Consider the following 26,778-nt stretch of genomic DNA (forward strand, 5'->3'; position numbering starts at 1 on the left):
ACGCGCAGCAGCTGGAAGTGGCACTACCAGCGGAAGAGCAGCTAGGCGCAGCGTCTCTTGAAGATGGCTGGAAAGATATTCGATCCGCCATTGGAAGCACCGCAACCGCTGCACTAGGCACTAGGTATGACGGCGAATGTGAGCAGTTAGTTGAGGAGAAGAATTCAGCATGTGCGAGATTGCTGCAACACCGCACGAGGGCGAACGAGGCACGATACAAACGGGCGCACAACAGACAAAACTCGATTTTCCGGAGGAAAAAGCGCCCACAGGAAGATCGAGACCGTGAAGAGACGGAGCAACTGTACCGCGCTAATAACGCACGAAAGTTCTATGAGAAGTTAAACCGTTCACGTAAGGGCCATGTGCCACAGGCTGATATGTGTACGGACATAAACGGGAACCTTCTTTCAAACGAGCGTGAGGTGATCCAAAGGTGGCGGTAGCACTACGAAGAGCACCTGAATGGCGATATGGCAGAGAACGGTGGCTGTATGGTAATGAACCTAGGAGCACGCATGCAGGACATGCGACTTCCGGCTCCGAATCTCCAGGAAGTCCAGGAGGAGATCGGCAGGCTGAAAAACAACAAAGCCCCTGGAGTTGACCAACTACCAGGAGAGCTGTTTAAACACGGTGGTGAGGCACTGGCTAGAGCGCTGCACTTGATGATTACCAAGGTTTGGGAGGATGAGGCTCTGCCGCAGGAGTGGATGGAAGGTGTCGTGTGGGGTGCAGATGGCTGACGGTACGTGGAGGAGGCGAATGTACCACGAGTTGCATCAGCTGTTGGGAGAACCATCCATCATTCACACCGCGAAAATCGGACGACTGCGGTGGGCCGGGCACGTACAACAATCGCGTAGAACTCACGCTCAACACATCATTCATCTCAAGCGTCATTGAAAAGCAAGATTCTCTTGAGTCCGCCTACATTACCAGCAGTAGCCGTTCCGCATCTCCCATCCACGCAGTCCGTGCCAAATCTCCGCTTGCCTGAGATAAAAATTGAGGAGTTTTCTGGCAATTACGATGATTGGGAATCTTTCAATGATCTCTTCGTTTCGTTAATTGATTCGAATCAGCAGTTGACCATGGTGCTAAAGATAAACTATCTGCGGGTTCTGGCGAAGCGGCTCGCATGATTTCGTCCCTCGATCTCACCGCAAACAACTATCGGGTGGTAGGAATTTATTAAAAACCCGGTTTCAGAATAAGCATATGCTGATAAAACGGCATATGGCTGGTTTACTTGCAATGTCCCCTCTTTAAAGGGAAACGCCAACGGGTCTTTTGGACTTAGCCCACGAGTTAAACCGGCATGTCCAGCTTTTGGATAAATTAGAATACGTCGAAGAGCACTGGAATTCATTCTTGGACCTTGGTCGAACGGTTGAGTAGTTGTCTCGATCCAGTTTCCCTTCGGGAATGGGAAACACAATCGATCGGCGAAGCTAAGCCCACCTACAATCAAATTCTCGGATTTATCCAACAGAGATCACGAATTTAGCAAACTTTATTACTCTTCCAACGTAACAGCTGTTTGCCGATGGAAACCAAGGCCAAACCTCGCATAAGGGCGACTCACGTGAGTACTTCGAGCACGTGCATCTTCTGCAAAGAACCACATTTTCTGTTCCAGTGTGATGAATTCCTAAAGTTCACAACACGCGAATGATTCGATCCAGCGAAGAAAAACAACGATTCTGGGAGATCGAATATTTGAATAATCATAAAGCCAACACTGCGGATGAGCAGTCTTGTTAAGACCACTTTAAGCGTACTCTTCAGAGGGACATCGACGGTCGGATCATTGTTGGTGTTGAAAATCGGCGATTCTTATACTTCATGCCCTCCGCCGGTTCCTGTAATTTTTTTTGTAAAATCATTGTAAATGGAAAGGAAGTTCACTGCCAATGAAGACCTTCGGAGTAGAGGCGTGCGCCGGTCCGATATTCTTCGGCGGCGTTTTCGGCGTCACGCCGAAAGTCATTTTAACCGGCGGCGGCGGCGGCGTGAATCGGCGTGGCAATCTTTTTATTACGTTTCTTTAATATTGTTATTACATTTTTTTGGGATATTTTTATCTATATGAAAATTCTATAAGCTTTCTTAAATTTGGAAATTATTTTCGGATTTTTCACTATACTTTGAAGCTCTTTAAAATTCTCAAATAAAATTGTTTGGAATTTTAGCATAAAATTCGTCGCAATTTACATAAGAAACTTCAGAATTTCCACGAGAAATTGTTCTTGACTTTTACAGGAATATCTTCGGAGATTCACGGAAAGTTCCTGATGAGTTTCTGTTGAGCATTCGTCGAAATTTACACAGACAATTCTTCATAATTGTAGGAGGCAAGCTTAGTTCCACGGGAGACTAAGAAGTTTTCAAGGAAAATTCTCTGGAGTATTCACGAGAAATTTTCTGGAATTTTAAAGGAAGCTTTTTTAGATTATTTTGCGAAGGATTGTTCAAAATGTATATATCAATAATTAAAATCTAAGGATTTCAACGAAATTGTTCGGAATTATTAGATTTCTACGGGAAATTCTTTATACAGTATAGGTTTGGTAACTGATAGCCATTTAACTGCATTGTTTTTAACCCTTGAAAGACTGGGACGACACTTTGACCATACTTTTGGTCATAGCTTATGACGCCGTGGGCCGAATTTTGTGATTTATATACTTTTACAAAGGGGAATAGCAGCACTTTCAAATGCCGTTACGAAATTCCGGTTCATAGATTCCCGTCCGGAGGAATAACCGGAAATGTTGGGGCCACCTCGCGTATTTCCATGTATCGAAGGTCAAATTTTAATTGTAGTCAATAGTATTCTAATAAAAATAGCTCAAATCGACAATTATATTAATATATGATTGCCAGGAATCGATATCTGTGAATCGATAGACTTATATTGACAACTACGTCCACTATTCCGGGACCGGAATCACCGGTATGTGGTTCCGGAGGACCAAATCAAAATTTCAGAGAACCATACCATGCGACACATCAAATTACACTGCCGCGACGAGATATGGCCAACGAAAGTGTAATCGGACCGTTTTGGACACATGTGACCACTCTGGCACAGGTTCCGGTACGTCACTATCCGTTTCCGGAGAACCAAATCAAAATTTTAGAGAACCATACCATGCGACACATCAAATTACATTGCCGCGACAAGTTATTGCCAACGAAAGTGTAATCGGACCGTTTTGGACACATGTGGCCACTCTGGCACAGGTTCCGGTACGCCCCGATACGGTTCCGGAGGACCAAATCAAAATTTCTGAGAACCATACCATGCGACACATCAAATTACATTGCCGCGACAAGATATTGCCAACAAAAGTATAATCGGACCGTTTTGGTCACATGTGACCACTCTGGCACAGGTTCCGGTACGCCACTATCCGTTTCCGGAGAACCAAATCAAAATTATAGAGAACCATACCATGCGACACATCAAATTACATTGCCGCGACGAGATATGGCCAACGAAAGTAAAATCGGACCGTTTTGGACACATGTGACCACTCTGGCACAGGTTCCGGTACGTCACTATCCGGTTCCAGAGGACCAAATCAAAATTTCTGAGAACCATACCATGCGACACGGCACGGCAAATGCTGGGTAAAGCGTACCATTGGTACTTCGCGTACCTGAAGGAATAAAATAGACCCCATCTCGCGGTCCTTAGCCTCTTACCCAGCAACTCCTATCCCTACCTCCCCGCGGTGCTGGCCGGGATACGAGCAACCTTAGGGAAGATCGGGTAACCAACCCCGGTGGGAACTATGGTCGTATGCTGACAGGGAAGGGGGGGTTTGCTCCTCTCCGGAGGTGCACATCTTATTGAGCGTCTGTTCTCCATGCCAGGATCGGCTCACAACAGCGTCTGTTCTCCATGTTAGGAGCAGCTGATCATCGTCCGAGTGCCAGCGAGGGACTCTAAGTGAAACTGTGCACCATGGTCCACCGGAAATAAGGAGGAATGGTCCTCCGGGAATTTAGGGGGTTTGGTGTCAGGCCCTGCAAGCCAGCCTTTAAAAAATCTTAAGCAACGAACAATCAACAAGAGAGTACGGACCGGAACCATCGGCGAAACCACTGCGACGAAAAGGGACTAGCGATTGGAAACTCGGTTCGTGGAACTGCAAATCTCTCAACTTCATCGGGAGCACACGCATACTCGCCGATGTGCTCAAGGACCGTGGATTCGGCATCGTAGCGCTGCAGGAGGTTTGTTGGAAGGGATCAATGGTGCGAACGTTTAGAGGTAATCATACCATCTACCAGAGCTGCGGCAACACACACGAGCTGGGAACAGCTTTCATAGTGATGGGCGATATGCAAAGGCGCGTGATCGGGTGGTGGCCGATCAATGAAAGAATGTGCAGGTTGAGGATCAAAGGCCGGTTCTTCAACTTCAGCATAATCAACGTCCATAGCCCACACTCCGGAAGCACTGATGATGATAAGGACGCATTCTACGCGCAGCTGGAACGTGAGAACGACAGCTGCCCAAGCCACGACGTCAAAATCATCATAGGAGATTTGAACGCTCAGGTTGGCCAAGAGGAGGAGTTTAGACCGACTATTGGAAAGTTCAGCGCTCACCGGCTGACAAACGAAAACGGCCTACGACTAATTGATTTCGCCGCCTCCAAGAATATGGCCATTCGTAGCACCTACTTCCAACACAGCCTTCCGTATCGGTACACCTGGAGATCACCACTGCAGACAGAATCACAAATCGACCACGTTCTGATTGATGGACGGCACTTCTCCGACATTATCGACGTCAGGACATATCGTGGCGCTAACATCGACTCTGACCACTATCTGGTGATGGTTAAACTGCGCCCAAAACTATCCGTCATCAACAATGTTCGGTACCGACGACCGCCGCGGTACGACCTAGAGCGACTGAAGCAACCTGATGTCGCCACTGCATACGCGCAGCATCTCGAGGCAGCGTTGCCGGAAGAGGGTGAGCTCGATGGGGCCCTCTTGAGGACTGCTGGAGTACAGTTAAAGCAGCCATTAACGACGCAGCGGAGAACAACGTCGGGTATATGGGTCGAAGTCGACGGAACGATTGGTTCGACGAAGAGTGCAGACAGATTCTGGAGGAGAAGGACGCAGCGCGGGCGGTCGCGCTGCAGCAAGGTACCCGGCAGAACGTGGAAGGTTATAGACGGAAGCGGAGACAGCAGACCCGCCTTTTTCAGGAGAAGAAACGCCGCCTGGAAGAAGCGGAGTGCGAGGAGATGGAACAGCTGTGCCGTTCTCAAGATACACGCAAGTTCTATCAGAAGCTCAACGCATCCCGCAAAGGCTTCGTGCCGCGAGCCGAAATGTGCCGGGATAAGGATGGGAGCATCTTGACGGACGAACGTGTGGTGATCGAAAGGTGGAAGCAGCACTACGAGGAACATCTGAATGGCGTGGAGAGTACAGGCAGTGAAAGTCAAGGCAGCGGAGGAGATGACTACGTCAGTTCAGCGGACGATGGAAGCCAACCAGCCTCCACCTTGAGGGAAGTTAAGGATGCCATTCAACAGCTAAAGACCAATAAAGCAGCTGGTAAGGATGGTATCGGAGCTGAGCTCATCAAGATGGGCCCGGAAAAGCTGGCCACTTGCCTGCGCAAACTGATAGTCAGAATCTGGGAAACCGAACAGCTACCGGAGGAGTGGAAGGAAGGGGTTATATGCCCCATCTACAAGAAAGGCGACAAACTGGAGTGTGAGAACTTTCGAGCGATCACCATCCTTAATGCCGCCTACAAAGTGATATCCCAGATCATCTTCCGTCGTCTGTCACCATTAGTGAACGAGTTCGTGGGAAGTTATCAAGCCGGCTTCGTTGACGGCCGCTCGACAACGGACCAGATCTTTACTGTACGGCAAATCCTTCAAAAATGCCGTGAATACCAGGTCCCAACGCACCATCTGTTCGCTGATTTCAAGGCGGCATACGACAGTATAGACCGCGTAGAGCTATGGAAAATTATGGACGAGAACAGCTTCCCTGGGAAGCTTACCAGACTGATCAAAGCAACGGTGGATGGTGTGCAAAACTGTGTGAAGATTTCGGGCGAACACAGTTCGTTCGAATCGCGCCGGGGACTAAGACAAGGTGATGGACTTTCGTGCCTGTTGTTCAACATTGCGCTAGAAGGTGTCATGCGGAGAGCCGGGTGTAACAGCCGGGGTACGATTTTCAACAGATCCAATCATTTAATTTGCTTCGCGGATGACATGGACATTGTCGGCCGAACATTTGCAAAGGTGGCAGAACTGTACACCCGCCTGAAACGTGAAGCAGCAAAAGTTGGACTGGTGGTGAATGCGTCAAAGACAAAGTACATGCTTGTGGGCGGAACCGAGCGCGACAGCGCCCGCCTGGGAAGCAGTGTTACGATAGACGGGGATACCTTCGAGGTGGTCGAGGAATTCGTCTACCTCGGATCCTTGCTAACGGCTGACAACAACGTTAGTCGTGAAATACGAAGGCGCATTATCTGTGGAAGTCGGGCCTACTACGGGCTCCAGAAGAAACTGCGGTCGAAAAAGATTCGCCACCGCACCAAATGTGTCATGTACAAGGCGCTTATAAGACCGGTTGTCCTCTACGGACATGAAACATGGACAATGCTCGAGGAGGACTTGCAAGCACTCGGAGTATTCGAGAGACGGGTGCTTAGGACCATCTTTGGCGGTGTGCAAGAAGGCGGTGTGTGGCGGCGAAGAATGAACCATGAGCTCGCCCAACTCTACGGCGAACCCAGTATCCAGAAGGTAGCTAAAGCCGGAAGGGTACGATGGGCAGGACATGTTGCAAGAATGCCGGATAACAACCCTGCAAAGATGGTGTTCGCTTCCGATCCGGCAGGTACGAGACGGCGTGGAGCGCAGCGAGCGAGATGGGCAGACCAGGTGCAGAACGACTTGGCGAGCGTGGGGCGTATCCGAGGATGGAGAGATGCGGCCTCGAACCGTGCATTGTGGCGTCAAATTGTTGATTCAGTGTTATCTGTTTAGATGTTAACTAAATAAATGAAAATGAAAATGAAATGAAGGACCTTAGTTTCGTATCGTTTCGAAGTTACGGAAATAATTTATATTTCGTTTCGATTCGTTTCGAACCAACATGAACAATTAAAATTTCGTTTCGTTTCGTTTCGCCAGGAAAAAGTGTGTTATCGCATACCAAGGATGTTAACGATCATTCAGTAATTTGCGTTCGATCATTTAGTAGTTTGTCAATAACACATTCCAGAAGCTGAATTTCAAAATATGTTGTATGGTGGACTTCTAGTGCGAAGGTTTTTCTACAACTCTGCCCAATGGTTCGTTGTTTGAATCCTACTAGTAACGGAGTTATAGCTATAGTTTCAGTAACCTAGACTAAATGATAACAAAATTCCAATCATTTAGTTTAAGTTACTGCAACTAGCGCTCTAACTCCGTTATTAGTTGAATTCTAATAACGAACCATTAGGCAAAGTTGTAGAAAAACCTTCGCACTAGAAGTACACCATACAACATATTTTGAAATTCAGCTTCTGGAATGTGTTATTGACAAACTACTAAATGATCGAACGCAAATTACTGAATGATCGTTAACATCCTTGTCGCATACCCTTACCCTACACTGCTTTTGTGATGCTTCTACAAAGGGATACGGGTGTTGCATTAACGTAATCTTCAAAAGCGAAACGGGAACACTTCACAGCCACCTTCTTACCTCAAAGTCTCGCGTCGCACTGCTTCGTGGACATTCCATTCCACGACTGGAACTTTGCGCTACTCTACTTGGAAGCCAGTTAGTTGCCACACTTGACAAGACGAGAGATTTCAAAGAATCAGCAACTATGTGGACTGATTCAACCATTGCCCTGCACTGGATCAGGTCAAAATCTAATAGCTGGAAGGTTTTCGTGTCTAACCGTGTGGCTAAAGTTCAGCTAAGAACTCACCAAGGAACTTGTTTGGAGGCACGTCCCGACTGATTTAAATCCGGCCGACCGAGTCTCCAGAGGTAGCATGGCAAGTGAAATCGTGAATCGTGACAGTATATGGTGGTATGGGCCCAGCTTCCTGCGATCTCCGATGGAGCAATGGCTGGAGCAAATGTTCTCCGAACCTGATGATCACCAAGTAAAAGATGAAGCATTTCACGTAAGCGAAGGCAAAGATTCATTATTTGATCGCTTTTCGGAACTCGCCAAATTTGTAAAATTTGTCTATTGTTACAGATTTCGTAATAACTGCCAACTACCGAAGGGTCAACGAATAGATGAGTCACTATCTATAGAAGAATTTGATTTTGCCTTGAAGGATCTGATTCGTATCGCTCAATATTCTGCCTTTTCTGCGGAGCCCTAACAGCATAATTCAAACCTATTTGATTGCAGCAACTTAAATGTAACTAAAGTTTGTTGCGTATGGGTCACAGAAACTTTTGTGCAACATGTGTGCTCCTCGTGAGGTGAGATCTTACATTTTGTCAAACAAAAATTCAAAGAACTTGGCCGCAAAGTCATCACTACGCAATCTGAGCCTATTTTTGGACAATTTTGGCTTGTTCAGCATCGATAGTCGTCTGCGCAACTTCAATGCTCCGTACGACTCTCGTTTTCCTATCCTTTTATCGTTCAATCACAAGCTCAGCCTGCTGATTGCTCACGCTACACATCTCAAGACATTGCACGGTGGTCCAACATTGCTGCTCTCAACGATGCGTCAACGTTACTGGCCACTTCGGGGACAAGATCTGGCTCGGAAGGTTGTGCGTCATTGCGTCACATGCTTCCGGTGTCGACCAAAACCAACGACGCAGATTATGACACTTTTACCAAATTTGGTCACATTTAAGTTGTTGCAACCAAATCAGCGTGAGTTGTGTTACTAGGGCTAATACCTTACACATACCACAGAAACCATATACAAATGAATGAGCAATAGTTTGCCTTTCACCTGGAACTGTTTCAATGCTGTATAGAGCTAAATATTTTTACTCCGTAAAATCCCGTTCCACTTCGTGTGGCACCTTTCAAGAGTCCTGAAGGGTAGGGGGAGATTATGCAGCACGTTCTCATGCACAACGCAGTGAGTCGGAGGCATTTACGGTCCACGTCAGCATGGCTACAAAATTGTTCCTTGGTCGCTGTAGTAAAAGCAACGGATTCTGGATGAGGCGTGGTCTAAATCTCGAGTGGATGAGTAAGAGTGGGTGAGTAGGCGTTAATGAGTGAGTGAGAGTGAGTGAGAGTGAGTGAGAGTAAAAAAAAATTGCAATTATTAAAAAAGAATTTTCCATCAAAAAATCAAAATGTTCCACAGAAAAAAAAATCCATAAATAAATCAATATTAGCACAATTACAAAATATTCCACGAGTTTTTTTATCCATAAAAAAATTGAATATTTTTCACAAAATAAACAAAAAAGAGAAAATGGAAAATTTATTCAATTTTTCACGTGAAATTCTTCCGATTTTTCTTGCAAGATTCTGCCCAGTGTTGGTAAAAACTCAAAATCTCAAAACTCATGATGATTCAAATCAAGCGTGAGTTGAAACGCAGCCAACTCAGCACCTAAAAACTCATGGATGAGTTGAATCATCCATTTGAATCATCGTAGGTTTTTTTTGTTCTCCTTCGTTAAAAACAGTGTATTGACGTTTGTCGCATAAAATATTAGACACTCTTTTATGTATAAGCAATAAATAACCCCAAAGTGCTTTTAAATGCGTTTTTAAACCAAAATGATTTTTTGGCAAATAAGTGAAATGATGCGTTTCAGCATGAAAAATTCAAGCGTGATGCATTCCTTTAAAATGGCAGCCCTTACTTTGCACCGTTCAATGTGCAAAAACGATCCATAAAAGAATAAAAAACGATCCGTAACTAACATCTGAATGTTCCATAAAACGATACCATAAATCCATAAAATAGTTCGGGAGATTCCATAAAAAATAATTTTATGATCCATAAATCTTTGAAAAATGATCCTATATTTTGATCCATAAAATTTCAAATTTGCGCAATTTTTATCCTAATGATGATCCATAATTTCAGTAATATGATCCATAATTTTGGTCATACGATCCATAATGCTTGGAAAGAAGGCCAATAAAACTATATCAATTGATCCACAAATTTTAGAAAATCTATGGATCATTTGTCAAAATTTATGGATCATATCACCAAAACTATGAATCATTTGAATATGCTATATATCATAGCTATGGATCAAATGGCCAGAGTTATGGATCATATGACTAAAATTATGGATCAGCATCACGATAAAAAATGCGCAAATTTGAAGTTTTATGGATCAAAATATAGTTTTTTATTGATCATTTTCCAAACATTTATGGATCATTTGTAATACGTTCATGGTAAAATAGCAGGAATTGTATTGTTTTTCTTGACTACGTTGATGGAACATATTTTCCCATTAATTGCTTAATTTTAGTTTAGTTATGGTTCGAAAAAATATTCTTTATGGGATCTCCTGAACTATTTTATGGATTTATGGTAGCGTTTTATGGAACATTCAGAAGTTATTTATGGATCGATTTTCGTGTTTTAAGGATCCATCTTTATTGTTTATATGCAAAAGTATGTTTTGCCCTTTAAAATCGCAGACGATTTCGTTCGCACGGGAGCGCTCGTTGATTGAGATTTATGAGTGATTTTACAAACACTGATTCTGCCGATATTCCGTGGAAAATTCTTCAGATTTTCTAGAAAATGGTTTTAGATTTTTCACGGAAAGCTGTTTCGAATTTTCAGGGAAATAGTTTCCGAAGTTCATTCACCTTTGATTTATCTTTAGAACTCAATTATCGACTTTCCCGATGAAAATTCAACGAATTTCCCGTTAGGAATTCAGATCCTGGTGGGAATGCATCAAGACTAACGAAGGTTCTCCTGTGTTTTGTGTTTTCAAACACATCTCCGTTGCACTTCAACAAATTTACATTTTTCTTGTCAGCAAAAATACAAATCATTGTTCAAGATAGGCCCATCAGCACCCTTCATTGAGAGCCACTGATGGTCCGCCCAATCGACCCACGTAGGCAGTCAGCGATGGCACCAACCAACGGTTTTGCGAACTAACATCACCCGACTGTTGTTGTACCTTTAGTCTATCGACAACAACGGCGACGGAATCAGCTCCTGCTCCAGCGGCGGCAGCATTGGCATTGGCTTCGGTGCGTGGAGCTGGAACAAAACGAAGCCTTTGTGTAATTGTGACTTTTTTTTCACCCGTTTGGCAAGAATCCTTGCCGCCAGCAGTGCAGTCGGCAGACGGTTGTGTCGCGTGTATCGATTTCCGGTACTTAATCCTTCGGTAGAACCCAGTAACCAACAGCAGTAGGAAGCACAAGGAATAAGCGATGGAGCCTTCCGAAGAAATCGAACGGTAAACATCGTTAGGGATATCGGAAATTATTAGTGCGGATTAAAGGGATTCGGTTCGATGATTTCCATAGTCCCGGGCATAATGCCTACCCAGTGATCGATGCGTCAGTCAAATTTAGCAACACAGCATAGGACGTTTTTAGTGGAACAGTGCGGCAATAAAAAGCAAATCGTCAATCGGATTGGTTCAATCCAAGCAATCGTTAAGTTACCGTGGCACAAATATTTTGACACGTGGTCCAACTCTCAGGGCACGGTGTATTTTTATTATGCCGTGGCTCAGGGTTGGTAGCGAGGACGCGAAAACTTTCTAAGAAAATCTTCTTCGGAAATTATCGTTTCGTATTTTCCCAATAAATAGAAGTTCTGCCATGTTGGTTCTAAAATTGTCATGGATTTTTTGATAATACATATAAAGAACTTTTGGCCAAATTTGAACGCTACAGGCCTTGGAAATCCCCATAACGAGTAAATGGAACATTTTTGGAAGTACTGCTAAAAACTGGTCTGATACCATCCCTAAGTCGTTTGAATTTCAAAACATCCAGAATTCAAGAAGTCACACACGGAATGAAAGAATGGCAAAAAGCTTAAGATGGGTAATTTCAGCCATTTCGCTTGAAAATGAGCCTTGGTGGGCATGAGGGGGTGGATTTCAAAGAGACGCTTGAAATTCTGGCCGAGTTTTCCATTTGCAATGTGATTCTGGTGGTGAGATAAAATTCTACCGAAAAAAAATTAAATGAAGTGAAATAAGCGTAATGGCAATATACAACGGGCGCAGAAACAGCACAGACAAACGGATATAGTATTTGAAGTAAGGATGAAACCATGTTTAGCAATGTTTGAATCTTAGAAGAAAATAGTGTGACGCACCTCGTCTGTTGTTTTGTGGCAAACGGGAACGACGATAATGCTCTGGTAGACGGCGAACGTGTAAAATGTGGTTAAACAAGTGTTGCTGGGCGGCTCTCCCTGCTGGTGATTGGATTGGCCCACCAGGATGCGATAAAATACCGTGCCGAAGAAAAACCAGGAAAAGTAGGTCGCCGGCTGCAGTCGATGGGTGGTACCAGGCTGGACCATTCGAGGAAAGCATATGTGCCAACGCGAACAGAGCCGTGGCAGTGACAGACAGTGAGTGGATGGCGGCGGTGCGGCAGAGCGAATCTCTTGTGGAGAAAGCATTTCTTAGCACTCTGTTAATGCGGAAATTTATTGCCAAGTGCATGCGGTAGGATTGCCAGGATGATGTACTGCGATGCTTGCGGGAAATGGGCTCTATTCATTGGTAGATAAAGATGATAAATGATTGAGTTGATTGAGGCTGCAACTGAAAGCGGGTGGCGAATGATAAAAAAGAAGCAGTTGAAAAGGTAAATACAAGCACTGAAGTTGAAGTCCGGCTTTGAACGAATGGTGTTCATCAGCCAAAATAAGAAGTATAAATGCATTGCCAGATGACCATTGGGATGAGTCCGATGATGATAGATGGATGACAATTTATACATCCATGGGATGCATGGGGGGGGGTCCTTACGCACTCGAAAATATTTGAAAACATGATGTATCGTGCCCATGTCGTGCTAGAATTTGCAACTACAAAGTTGACCATTTGGATGTTCAATACATTAGATCTTTCGATTAGATAAGATCTTATACATGTTAACCTCGATTATATGAATCCTTGATTATATGAATATAAAAATCTCTTTAGTACCTATCTCCTGCAAGTGCTTGTAAGTTCTCCTCGAGCATTGTCCATGTTTCATGTACGTACACCCGACTAGCGGATGGCAGATTTTAATACAGTTCTGCATAAGAACCTTACAGAAACTGTATAATAGTTTCGCATACACAATTTAGGAAGATTTTAATACAATTGTAGCATTGAAATCTTTCAGATTTATATTATTTTAATACAATATCTGTATAAAAAGCTTACAAAACTGTATATGCCAACATTTTATACAATAATTGTCAGAATTGTTTTTTTGGGTGTAGAGGATTATCCGTCTTATCAGCGTCACATTTGGTGCGGTGGTGAATCTGTTTTGACCGCTGTTTCGTCTAGAGCCCGTAGTAGTCCCGACTTCCACAGATGATGATGAAAAAACAGAAAAAGAAGGAAAAATAAAGAATAAGGAAGATGGAAAAAAGAAAAAAAAAGAATAAGGATGAAAGAAAGTAAGAAAGAAGAAGGAATAATAAAGAAGGAAGTAGAAAGGCGGAAGAAAAGGTAGGAAAAAGGAAGAAGAAGAAAAAACAAAGCGAAAAGAAATAATGAAGGAAGAGAGAAAGTGAATATGAATAAAAGAAGATGGGAAGAGAAAAAATAAGGATGAAAAAAGAAGTGAATAGGAAAAGCAAGAATGCAGGAAGTAAGGAAGAGAACAAATAAGAATGAAGGGGGTAAGAAGAATGAAGAAAGGAGAAAGAAGGAAGTTGGAAGGAATATGGATTAAATTAACAATGTTCAATTCTCATATCTCACACCTTATTTCTCACTCCTCGGTGCTTTCTTTTTGCATCTCATTTCTCACTCCTCTCTTCTCACTTCTCATTTCTCACTTCTTGCTTCCCACTCTTTTCTCACTTTTCACTTCTCACTTTGCACTTCTCGTTTCTCACTTCTTACTAATCATTTTTCACTATTTATTTCTTACGTCTCACTTCTCACTTTTCGCTTTTCGTTTTTCACTTCTCACTTCCCATCTCACATTTTTCACTTTAAATTTCTCATTTATAATTTCTCACTTCTTACTTTTCATTTCTCACTTAAGCACTTCTCACTTCAAATTTCTCATTACTATCTTCTCGCTTTACTCTTCTCAAATCTTACTTCTAACTTCTTGCTTCTCACTTCTCAATTTTCACTTCTCTTTTTTCACTTTCCAATTTCCAATTTTCAATTTTCATTTTTCACTTTTCACTTCTCACTTTTCCCCTCTCATCTCAAATTTCTTACTTCTTACTTCAAATTTCTTACTTCTAACTTCTTACTTCTCAAAAAAAGAAAGAGGATAGAGGAAGATGGGAAGACAAAGAATAAGTGAAGAGGAAGAACAAGGATAAGGGAAGAAAGGAAGTGAACAAATAAGGATGAAGGGAGTAAAAAGAATGAAGAAAGAAGACAAAAGAAGGAAGTTGGAAGGAATATGGATTAATTTACCAACGTTGGATTCTTATATCTAAAATCTCATTTCTCACTCCTCGGTGTTTACTTTTTGTATCTCATTGCTCACTCACTTCTCATTTCTCATTTATTACTTCCCACTTTTCACTTCTCTTGCACTTCTCGCTTCTCACTTTTTACTTATCATTTTCACCTTTTATTTCTCACTTCTCACTTCTCACCTTTGAATAAAGTTACACAGTTCAGTGCGTGTTTTCTCTTGTTTCGGACAGCAGAACGATCGCGCGATCTGCCAAAATGTTGTGAACTTTATTGCGCGGCCGATAATAAAGTTGATCAGTTCAGTGCGTGTTTTTTCGGAGAAGCCATCGAGCAAGCGTTGTGCAGTACGTGTTTTAGTCGTCGCGAAGCGTTTAAGATATCGATCAGTCTTCGGGAAAATATGTAAAACACGCGTTGCTTTTCCATTTTTGTATCATTATGAATATGGCGTCGTTCAAAAAAAAAAATTAGTCGCTTACCAAGAAGATTTCCGATACATTTCATTCCCAACTAACATACTATTCCTTTCCAGTGTGCTCATGGAGATGCAGAGGATTCCTCGGTCTCTTGTAGCAAAGAGTGTCGAACTAATTTTCCTCCCCTGATCCTAATCGACTGTGAGGACGTGGCCGGCATCGCTATTGGTCTTGAATTAAAGAAACTCCGAAGCATGTACAGTGAGAATAGCTTTCTACTTCCGAGAAAACTATTCAATTGGTGAGCTTTGCATTATTTGTTGTTTCGCGGCCAATCACGACTAGCAACTACGATGGGTACAGTCAATCAAGCTAAGCTTACTTCTTACTTTTCGCTTTTCGTTTTTCACTTCTCATTTCCCACTTCACATTTTTCACTTTAAATTCATCATTTATAGTTTCTCACTTCATACTTCTCATTTCTCACTTAGCACTTCTCACTTTAAATTTCTCACTACTATCTTCTCACTTTACACTTTTCAAATCTTACTTCTAACTTCTTGCTTCTCATTTCTCATTTTTTACTTTCCACTTCTCACTTCTTACTTTCCACTTTTTACTTCTCACTTCTCATTTCCCACTTCACATTTTTCACTTTAAATTCATCATTTATAGTTTCTCACTTCATACTTCTCATTTCTCACTTAGCACTTCTCATTTTGAATTTCTCACTTCTATCTTCTCACTTTTAACTTCTCACTTCTCACTTTTTACTTTTAAATTTTCAATTTTCACTTTTCACTTTTCACTTTCCACTTTTCACTTTTCACCTCAAATTTCTCACTTCTCACTTCAAATTTCTTATTTCTAACTTCTTACTTCTCAAAAAAAGGAAAGAGAATATAGATAGAAGGAGATGGGAAGAGAAAGAATAAGGATGAAGGAAGAAGTGAAGAGGAAGAACAAGGATGAAGGAGAAGAGAAGAAAACAAATGGAGATGAAGGGAGTAAGAAGAATGAAGAAAGAAGACAAAAGAAGGAATATGGATTAATTTATCAATGTTGGATTCTCATATCTCAAACCTTATTTCTCACTCCTCGATCCTTACTTTTTGCATCTCATTGCTCACTTTTCTCTTCTCACTTCCCGTTTATTACTTCTTACTTCCCACTCTTCAATTCTCACTTTTCACTTCGCACTATTCACTTCTCACTTAGCACTTCTCACTTTTTATTTCTCACTTCTCACTTTTTGCTTTTCATTTTTCACTTCTCACTTCCCACTTCACATTTTTCGCTTTAAATTTCTCATTTATAATTTTTCACTTCTTACTTTCATTTCTCACTTAGCACTTCTCACTTTAAATTTCTCACTTCTAACTTCTCACTTTTGATTTTCCATCTCTCACTTCTCACTTCGTTCTTTTCACTTTTTACTTTTCGATTCTCACTTCGAACTTTTAACTTCAAATTTCTTACTTCTAACTTCTTGCTTCTCACTGCTAATTTTTCACTTCTTACTTTCCACTTTTCACTTTCCACTCCGCACTTCTCACTTTTATCTTCTCACTCTTAAATTCTCACTTCCCACATTTTAATTTTAAATTTTTTCTTTTCATTTTTCACTTCTCACTTTTTACTTCTCACCTCAAATTACTCATTTCAAACTTCTCGCTTCGCACTTTTCATTTATCGTTCTCGATTCATATTTTTTACTTCTCATTTCTCAATTCACTTCCTCATTTTCTCTCCTTTTATATGATGGATGAATGTTTCATTCCTCAATATTCGCTGTACATTTTATGTAATTCTCACTACTCATTTCTCATAACTCAATTTTCTCTACCCGCAATCTAAGTTTTTTTTTAACCATTTGACCTAACGAACGTCATTCGGTCAAACGGCCCGACATTGTATAAGGTGGGTGTACTAATCGTCGCCATACATAAGAACAACTATTTTTTTTAAATAAGCAGAAGGGACTTTATATATCAAGCGGAAGGTTTTACTTCCTGCTTCTTAGAACACCTGTGACAACCACAATAAAATTTGTTATAATCCACAAAATTGATTAATCCATAACAGGAACGCATGCACTAGTTGTGGCACTATACTTAATTTTAGTTCCTTATTTGGCAAATCCCATTGTTTTCTAATGGGATTGGCCAAATTGGGAACACTAGTGCGACAACTGGTGTAAAGGACGTCAAAAATTAAGCAAAATAAATTTTTAGAATCATGCTTTGCTTGTTTTGGAGGAGATCGAAGGTGTTATCGTATCATATGAATATGCTTCATCGATATGAACTTGGTTTGCGGTGATTTGATTGGCCGTTTGGCATATAGCACTAGTGCGACAACTGGCGTTATAGCCACGACTGGTACATCTAGCTATATCGTGCATGTGAACTGATTTTGACAATACCTAGTTTTTTTGTAATGGCGTTACCGACTGGATTTGCTTCACTTATTCAAATTTTTGCTTTCTCAGTCTGTTGAATTAAGAACGATTAATTGTATACGTTCCCGACGTTTCGGCCGATTGGTTTTCACTGATACGACTGATACAACTGCAACGTCTATTTTAGTATTTTTATAGAGAGATGAAGGCAAATCTGAAAACAGACACCTGACAACTCATGATGAGGGGATGCCAGAAGGCCGACCCACGAAGTCCGCCCAAGGGGTCCTACACTTATTACGTAAGCAATTTTTCTGGGTTTTGCGACCCCCTCCCCCCATGTAAGATTTTTCCCATACATATATTTTTTTATTTATATGGCGCGTAAGAAATCGGCAGACCCCCCTTCCCCCCAAAAATGCTTACGTAAGATGTGTACGGCCCCCAAGTAACAGAAGGTTACTTAGAAGGTTAGGAAGTCGTGACGATCGCGAACGACTGGGATAGTCCCCGACGGCGGATCTAATCTATTCCGACGAGAAGTTTCCCGAAAGCTGGAGCTCCCCCGAAACCTGCCGTTTCGCCACGTTCTGCGGCTACGCGGTCACCGCAAGCTGATGTCGCAGCCACCGACTCTAATTGTCACCTCCTGCACCGATTTACGGTTGTTGACGACTATTGTAATTGCGAAGGGTTTTAAACTGCTCAAAAATGGCAATTGATATTTCCTAGTTCGTTCTTCAGTCAGTTCTTCCTCGCATTTGAGAAGCTATTCTGAAGTGAATTTTGGAAAATATCGAAAGCTTTCGGATGTGAGCTCACGAAAAACAACCGTTTCACTTTGGTACAAGTCTAAGACTACTTTATTCTACAATTTGAAATGAGATTATATACATGTTTCTTACAACTAATGTTTACATATGTTTCCTTTTCTGACTCAAATGTTCTACCTGAAAATTATCTGCCTTCACTATGTTGCTGACCGTCGCGTCGATGATATTTGATTTTATTGCACTATTTCGTTGCCCTGCCTTTCCTAAGCGTATCGCATAGGCGCGCCCGTCGAAGATAAGTAAATATTTTCCAATGTTGTTCTATCATCTGCGCTTAGGGAGTTTTATTGCCCTTTTCCTTTCGTCAGAACAGAGTATGCAAATACTGAAGCATTGATGCATGCGTTACAATCTTCTCGCACTTTATCGCTATGCACTATGCTATGCTTTCAAAGAAGATGAATTTAAGATTATTTTGCCAGGCTAAACATTCTTCTAAACAGATAATGCTATCTTCAAAGCAACTATGTGTGAGGTCTAATATGGGTGAAATGACGAGTGTTTGCGATCTCTAAAGCAATCAATCATTTCTGTTCGCAACAACTATCATCTCCGTTTTATGATGCGCCAACTGTAGCTTCTTACTGCGCAACCATTCCTCTACTAGACTGATCGAATAGGTTGCAGTCAATTCGACCTCCTCGATGGACTCTCTGTACACGGTCATGGTAACGTCATCGGCGAGTTCGCGATCTCCATCCAGCACGCACTGTTGAATACATTCCACACGTCGAGTGTTATTACTGAACAGTATCGTATACCACGTCGCTTGCATTTGATGGCGACCTATGCTAGACCTCTTCATGTTTTCAAAAAGTATCAAAAATTCAACCGGTCAGCCCAGCATCACAATTCTTTTACTAAAATAAGTCTCCTGTGAAATTTTCAGCTAATTCGGATCAAATTCCGAGGTGGCTCAAGTCGATTTTGTGTTTTTGGGCTATTTTCAATTTTGAAAAAAAAAAATCTAACAGGAGATATTAACGTTGAAAACTATCGCAACAACCTCTATACGGAAGTTTTTGGTGTGCTCTACAAGTCTTGTGAACATTGCGATTCGTTCCGTTCACGTTTTGTCCATGTTAAAGTGATTTTCAAGCTTTAAGTGCATAAAAATACTGTTTCCCCCAATAGTCGTTGTTCTACAAAATTCTTGAGTTTATGACAAATGATTGTTAATTTATCATATTATTATTCCTCTCTTTTCCCTGGAAATTTAAGTAATATAATTGCTCATGTGCGATTTACCGTTAAATTCTTAAAAATTAGAAGCTGAACATTTGTCATAAATTTGCACGTTAAGATTTCTTCAAGCAAGTTGTTCGAACAAAACATAAATCAAATCATATGATATTTGATGCTTACTACAAACGACTTCCAAATTTTGTTAATTTCACCATATGTCTGCATGCTTTTAACATCGAGTGCATCGTAGTAACAAGTGAAATCGAAGCTTCTTTGTTTGAACAACTTGTTTGGAGACATCTCAGCGTGCAAATTTATGACAAATGTTCAGCTTCTGATTTTTAAGAATTTAACGGTAAATCGTACATAAGCAATTATATTACTTAAATTTACAGGGAAAAAAGATGAATAATAATATAATACATTAACAATCATTTGTCATAAACTCAAGAATTTTGTAGAACAACGACTATTGGGGGAAACAATATTTTTATGCACTTTAAAGCTTGAAAATCACTTTAACATGGACAAAACGTGAACGGAACGAATAGCAGTGTTCACAAGACTTGTAGAGCACACCAAAAACTTCCGTGTAGAGGTTGTTGCGATAGTTTTCAACGTTAATATCTCTTGTTAGATTTTTTTCAAAATTGAAAATAGCGCAAAAACACTAAATCGACTTGAGCCACCTCGAAATTTGATCCGAATCAGCTGAAAATTTGACAGGAGACTTATTTTAGCATAAGAATTGTGATTCTGGGCTGACCGGATGAATTTTTGATACTTTTTGAAAACATGAAGAGGTCTACTATCCATGGCCTACCTGAACATGTCCGGAGTGGTCCTTATGGCTGCCTTTAACGCTATGTTCGGGATCCCGTCCGGACCAGGTGCTTTACTCGGGTGGAGGGACTTTGCCACCGTCATTAGCCCCTTCACCGTAACCCTCGCCAGCTTTTCGCCATCTGCTCCTATTTTTGCTGCTAGCGGCCAATGGGTTGGGCCGTGGTGCGGGAATAGTACGTCGATGATCGTCTTCAGCCTCGTTGGACATCGCTTGGGAGGAGCCAGTACCGCTCTTGTTTTAGCCATCACCACCCGATAGACGTCTCCCCATGGGTTCGAGTTAGCACTCTGGTACAGTCTGTCGAAGCAGTCTTTCGTGCTATCTTTGATGGTCTTGTTTAGGGCCAGCCTTGAAAATCTCGATGCGTTCTTCCCTTCCTTCCGCCAAGCGTGACCTTTGCAGTTTTCTTCTAGCAGTGAGGCAGGTTGCTCGAAGGACTACAATTAGATCGCTCCACCAGTATATCTGAGGCCTGCTATTCCGTGGTCATGCCTTCTTCGGAATAGTCGCGTCACACGCTCGAGACTAGACCGCAACCAGTTCGTCGCCGATCGAAATTCTCTTGTGTTCTTCCAGACCCAGACCCACCTTCCACGCCCGGGTTGTAAGAATAGCTCCCCGGGTTTCTCTCCTTGCCTCGCTGCTTATCTTGTACCGGATTGCCAAATGGTCACTGTGAGTGTACCCGTCGTCGACCCTCCACAGCAAATCACCGACTAAACTTGGACTGCAGAATATTACGTCTATTATCGATTCCATTCCGTTTCGCTGGAAGGTACTTCTTGAGCCTTCGTTGCACAGCACGACATCCAGCTTGGCTAAAGCTTCTAACAGCTTCCTCTCCGATTAGTAGAGGCGACTTCTCCACTCTATCGCCCACGCGTTGAAGTCTCCTGCAATGACTACTGGCGTGCTACCCACTAGGTCTGATGTCATCCGATAGCTACGTCCGTGCTGCCCAACCCGGGAGCAACTTGACATATGTAGTACAGTGTCAATGTACCCCGAAATTTTGGTCCGGGTGGTCCTGTCAAACTCAAGATTACTAGAATCATCTCACGAATAGGGCGAAAATGGAATTAATGTGCAATGCAGAAAAAAGGTAAATGAAAATCAATCTAAACTTGAATTAATCAAAGGAGAATGGGACTTCCGTAGCTGAGTAGTAAGATGACCGCTTTAAGGTTGTTGAGGCCGATTACCAAAACATTTCGCCCCCACCGAAGGGGCGGTTACCCTCCAATACCTTTTCCGAACTAAATCTATCACATGCTGTACATATGCATAATCAAGTTTCAGACATAGTAATTAATTTCCACTCCGGGTGGCTTAATACCCGGCATATAGGCAATTAACTTTGAATGTACTGATTTCTGGTGGGTTAATTTTCTCGGATAACGGTTTATCGTTAAGCGGGAATGTCGCATAACTTGAAAATTTATTCAAATTTTGGAGGCAGACAATTTTGTATTAGGTTTGGAATACAGACATTTTAATATGGAGTACCGTCGTCGGGGGTGACAATGGGTCTGAAGGGTGGGAATGGGTCAGAGCCTTCACCGACAGTCAGGAGTGCGGATACTAAAATAGTTCAAAAAGGTCTCTTATAATTTAGTTTTCTTGTCTTCGGATACTTTAAATCTACTCTACAAGCATTCAATGTAGTTGAAACAGTGGCCCATTCTCACCCCCATTTGACCATTTGTCACCCCGACGGCGGTATCATGAAGACAAAATCAAGAAAGTTGGAAAAATGGACGTGGAAGATGTAGCTTTAGAAAATAATACAAGCGGAATTCTAGCGCAAAAGACAGATTCTCCAAAATGAGAAACATTATGCGTTATTTTGTGAATTAAAATGAAACTGCCTTGTCAGAAAGAAATTTCGATTTTTTTTCAATCAGTTTTACAGTTCTCTGAATTATCTAATCCGTATTTGAGCATCAAGCTGCAAAATTGTAAAACAATGAATAATGGTTTTGGCTCCGTTGCGCTTAATGCACTTGAGCATAATAAGTAGACGAACGTATAATAGAAAAATTATTTGTTTTCCTATTTGTTTATTTTATTTTCTTATATTTACTTCGCAATTAAAAATCTGCCCTATTCAAATGAGGATCTTGTCTGTTATTTGGAGACAACAAATGACGAAACAAAAAACATGACTTCCATGGAGAAAAAGTGTGACGGTGGCGTAGGATGGACCCATTGTTTATGTTTCGAAGCGCCATTTGCGATTTCCGCGAAACGGGTACGCGAAACTAAGGCTAAACGTCAAGTTGTTCGGGGATTGGTGCTGCCCAGGGTTGTAAATATTCGGCAGCACTGGATGAAGGTGATGTTTTTTTATATCATTTTTTTATTTTCTTCCTGCTTCGAAATCAACCTCACATTCCCGGAGAGGCAGAAAAGTAAACAACAGAACTCACATCACCCACTGCGCCGCGAAGATGAAATTTACCACAGCAAAATGTACACATTCACCCAGCAAATTGAAAAAATTCACCACGCGTTTAAATGGGCCACTCACAGTCATACGGTAAGGCGCGAACTGAGCAGCATGTCAGAGCGAGTTGTGAGTGGCTGAATGCGAAATTGAATTGTCGGTGTTGGACATGATTTTTCGGCTGCACCCAGTCGCACTCACCACGGCGGCGATGAAGGCGACTGCAGATTATACTGAGATCCGTGTTTTTCACTGCATTGACTGTGAAATATTTCTACCCTGGTGCTGCCACAGTAATTGTCGGGAGGCCGCACAATGGTTAAGGTTAAGCTGCGTTACTTGCACGGCTTCTCAACCGTCACGCAGGTCCACCCATGGCGTGGTTGTATTCCTGCTTCCTGCTCGCGTGTAGCGTACACGATGGTGCTTTATCGCACGTGTACGCTTTATGGCCATCTTCGCCGCACCGTCTGCGTAGGTTATTCCTGTCAGGCCCTTTTGCATGCCCACGACTTGTGTCCCGCTTCGAGGCAGCTGGAGCACTTATCGACTACCGGTGGTTGGTAGAGACTAGAAGCAAACTGGACATACTGATCAGCCAACTTTCAGCTTACCAGCTGTGATCACCTTGTTGGCGTCGGTAGCCGGTAACCTCACCGTGGCAATCTGCGTCCCTTACGGTCCTCTTCGCAGGCGGATGGGCGCCTTTGCCACCACCTTGGTCCTTGATGGCCGAGGCGATCTCTTCCGTTGTCGTGTCCTCATCCAGGAGGGTCATTCACTACACTCTCGCCTAGGACCTCCTAGGTTAGTGTTCCATATGAGATACCGCTCGCCTGTGAGCCCTTCCTTAAGACAAGAATCATCTCGCCCGCTCTCGTCATCCTTATGCTGCGAGCCTCTTTACCGAGGTCCACCAGTTTCTCGGCACTGCGCATCGCCTTGAGGACATCGGCGTAGTGCTTTTTCCCGGGTAGAAGAGAATAGCGAAAGAATAACAAATGTTACTATTAATAAAGTAATAACATAATAGCACTAGATACTAGATCCTAAAAAGCTTGTTGCTATGAAGAACGACAACAAAACAAATGTCGTTTCCTGTTGTTGATGTGTTTGTTATTGTCCAAAGAAGGTCTAGCAGCCTAAAAATTTGACCATATCGACATAAGGAGAGTGAATCCTGAACAAAATATGATCAGAACCCATCGAGACCCGGCTACCGTTTGTCAGGAACCGTTCGACCGCTGGTTTTTTTTATGGTCGGGTTGGCTCCTCTCCTCCGGTGGCCGAATAGCTTGTTTCGCCTTTGCTTCTTTTTACGCCGGGCCCGCTCTCCTGGTTTGCGCTTTCCTGACGCTTTTGCCTTTCTCGTACAACAAAGTTGTACCGAAAGGCTATCATTTCACTCCAAAATCGAACATTTTATAGAAGTCTCGGAGACCCATGATGTTATATACCAATCGACTCAGCTCGTCGAACTGAACAAATGTCTGTCTGTCCGTGTGTATGTGTGTGTGTGCACACGGAAACCGAAAAACATTAGCCACTTTTTCATATAGTAATTCTTAACCGATTTTCTCGCAACAAGTTGCATTCGACGGGGGACAAACCCTAGTTGATCACTATTGAATTTGATAACGATCGACCATTGCGTTCAAAAATTATTAAGAAAGTGGAATCGAACTATATAAGTCTTGGCTAAATGCGAGAAAGGCAGTATCACCACTCGGTGAATTAAGTTGGGTTTTTTGTGTTCTGGTCTGTCCTTTTTTCTGCCGCTCTATCGCTGAGTGGAAAATCTAATTAGGGGTTAACAGAGAGGGGGATTTTTTCCAGTACGCGACAACTTTTGCGCGAGAAATCTAGAGTCGAACTATAACTGGGTAAAATTGTCGAAACCTGTTCTAGTTCCCAAGCCTTACGGCTATCATTATCAAGTTCAAAAGCCAACCAAAATTCTTTCCCCGAGTCCGCTCACAAGTGGACCAAATTTTTCACGTGCACGTACGTATCCAACAGCTTTCTCATTCCGACATCCGACTGCATTTTCATCAATCGATTATTAATCGACCATCTTCGAAAAACCGAAACGTTCCGTTAATGTCGACCAAGCTGCGTCGTAGTCATTGTAGCTTATTGTCTCCTGATCGAGTTGAGGAGGTGAGGTGATACAACTTATTATAGCTGGAGACTCCGAGTTGTAGCGGGACATTATATTCACCAACATCGACTTGAATGCGTACCAATTCTCGTACGATCCATCAATCGAAGGTAACGGTACTTTCAAAGGGGGCAGCTAGGAAACATTCACCGTAGACGTAGCAGATTTCTGAGCCGATTGCTCATCGTTTGCCCAAAATTCAAGTAATTTAGTAAGGACAATATATAACTCACCATACAGTTGTTCAAACTCGATGCAAAACGTCTCTATGTCGTCTCGATCGTCATCGGAGATGTCGAGGCCGTGAGCTTGTTGCTGGTGGACATTGTAATCGACATTCACGCCTTCTACAAGCTTTTGCTGTAGCTGTAGAAAGTGTTTGCATTCCAGGCTCTGATTCGGATCATCACTGTCGGCTTCAATGACCATCTTCACTCGCATCAATTTTCTCTTCAACGCATTCATCTGGTTTCACAGCACTTTATATTCCGTGGCGATTTTCTTCTGTGCTTCTTTATCCCTTTTGTTTTTCTTCTGTTCACTGATCGTCACTAATTCACTGTTCGATGTGCGGCCTTTTGATGGCGTATCACTCGTGTCCGCGGGATCAAGGTGCCTTTATTGGGGGATAATCTGACTTGCCAATGTCAGCCATCGGTAATTTCGTCGGGAGTTTCCTCGGGAATTCCCCTGGGACTTCCTTTGGGAATTCCGACGGAGATTCCTTCGGGAATTATGCCACATATTTCTTCGGAAAATCCGTCGCTACTTACTTCGAGAATTCCGTCAAGATCTCCTCCGGGAATAACGTTGGGGATTCCGGCAGGAATTTCTGCGAGAATTCTGTCGAGAGTTTCTTCGGGAGCTCGTTCGGAAGTTCCGTCGGGAGTTCTTTCGGGAATTCCGATTGTTGTTCCTTCGGAGATTCCTTCGGGAAATATGTCACAAATTTCTTCTTAAAAACCGTCGAGAATTCCTTCGTGTATTGCGTCAGGAAATCCTTCTGGAAGTTGTAGCCGGCACAGAGCGATCCGTCCTTAAAAGCACGTGGCTTAAGCGCCACTCCATTAAGGAGACCACGGCCCAAGTTAATTTGCCCGGATGAGACTCCCAAAGGGCGAGTCCATTTATTTTCCAGATAGGATTTACGGATCGTTCCAACTGGCTACGAACTAAATCTTGCCAAACGGTATCACCCTAATTATCGCAGCATGCTTTACAGCCACGATGCCACTCAGAGAGACGGTGAGAGCCCACCACACCTAATACACTGCGCCTATCTTCATCGGTCGACTCTCTCGGTTCATCTATTCGTCTCCCACAAAGTTGGAAGCAAAACAACATACTCAGTCAAACTCAACACATAAAGGACGAAACCGAAAACTACAACAGACCGGAATGACGTTAAACACAATTAATTAATAGCTAGGGACGACATAATCAAAGCTTTATTTACATGAATGGAACAGTTTATTTGCTTACATTACTGAAGATACACATACTCATGGGGGGGGGATGAGATCGCATTTGTTTATGTGTTGGTGTTCGTTCTATTGCCTATCTCTAGCTTGTGTGCGGTTTCCTCTATCCTATCTCATACTCTCATGTGCTCTGTGCTTCTACACGTTGTGTGACGTCACGGATGATCGGAAGTTCAGTTTCTCGTCATTCTGCACCCCGGGTAGAGTAAAACGTCCTATCGTTGTGGTATGCCCTAATGTTGCGGTAGTGTTAAAATAGTCCATTCTGGATATAATACCATTGAAAACAATTGTGGGTACACTAAAACTCTTCGGATTAACAACTAGAACAGCTTTTGTTTGACAAAATTCCGTTCAAAATGATGAAAAATCAACATTTGTCG

The 26,778-nt window shown here is 42.5% G+C and overlaps 1 protein-coding gene across 4 annotated transcripts in view; it reads left to right on the forward strand.

Annotated features, from left to right (window-relative positions):
- Positions 1–26,778, forward strand: part of LOC134207909 (protein unc-13 homolog B) — a 332,680-nt gene that overhangs the window by 35,255 nt on the left and 270,647 nt on the right. Inside the window, exon 1 of one of the 4 annotated variants that reach the window (XM_062683975.1) lies at positions 11,255–11,448. The exons of the other annotated variants lie outside the window; for them this stretch is intronic. The gene's annotated coding sequence lies outside the window, so the exon portion shown is untranslated. Of the gene's footprint in view, positions 1–11,254; positions 11,449–26,778 lie in introns of those variants that run through there. 4 annotated transcript variants of the gene reach the window in all.

Source organism: Armigeres subalbatus, chromosome 1, assembly GCF_024139115.2.
Source record: "Armigeres subalbatus isolate Guangzhou_Male chromosome 1, GZ_Asu_2, whole genome shotgun sequence".
Classification (NCBI taxonomy): domain Eukaryota; kingdom Metazoa; phylum Arthropoda; class Insecta; order Diptera; family Culicidae; genus Armigeres; species Armigeres subalbatus.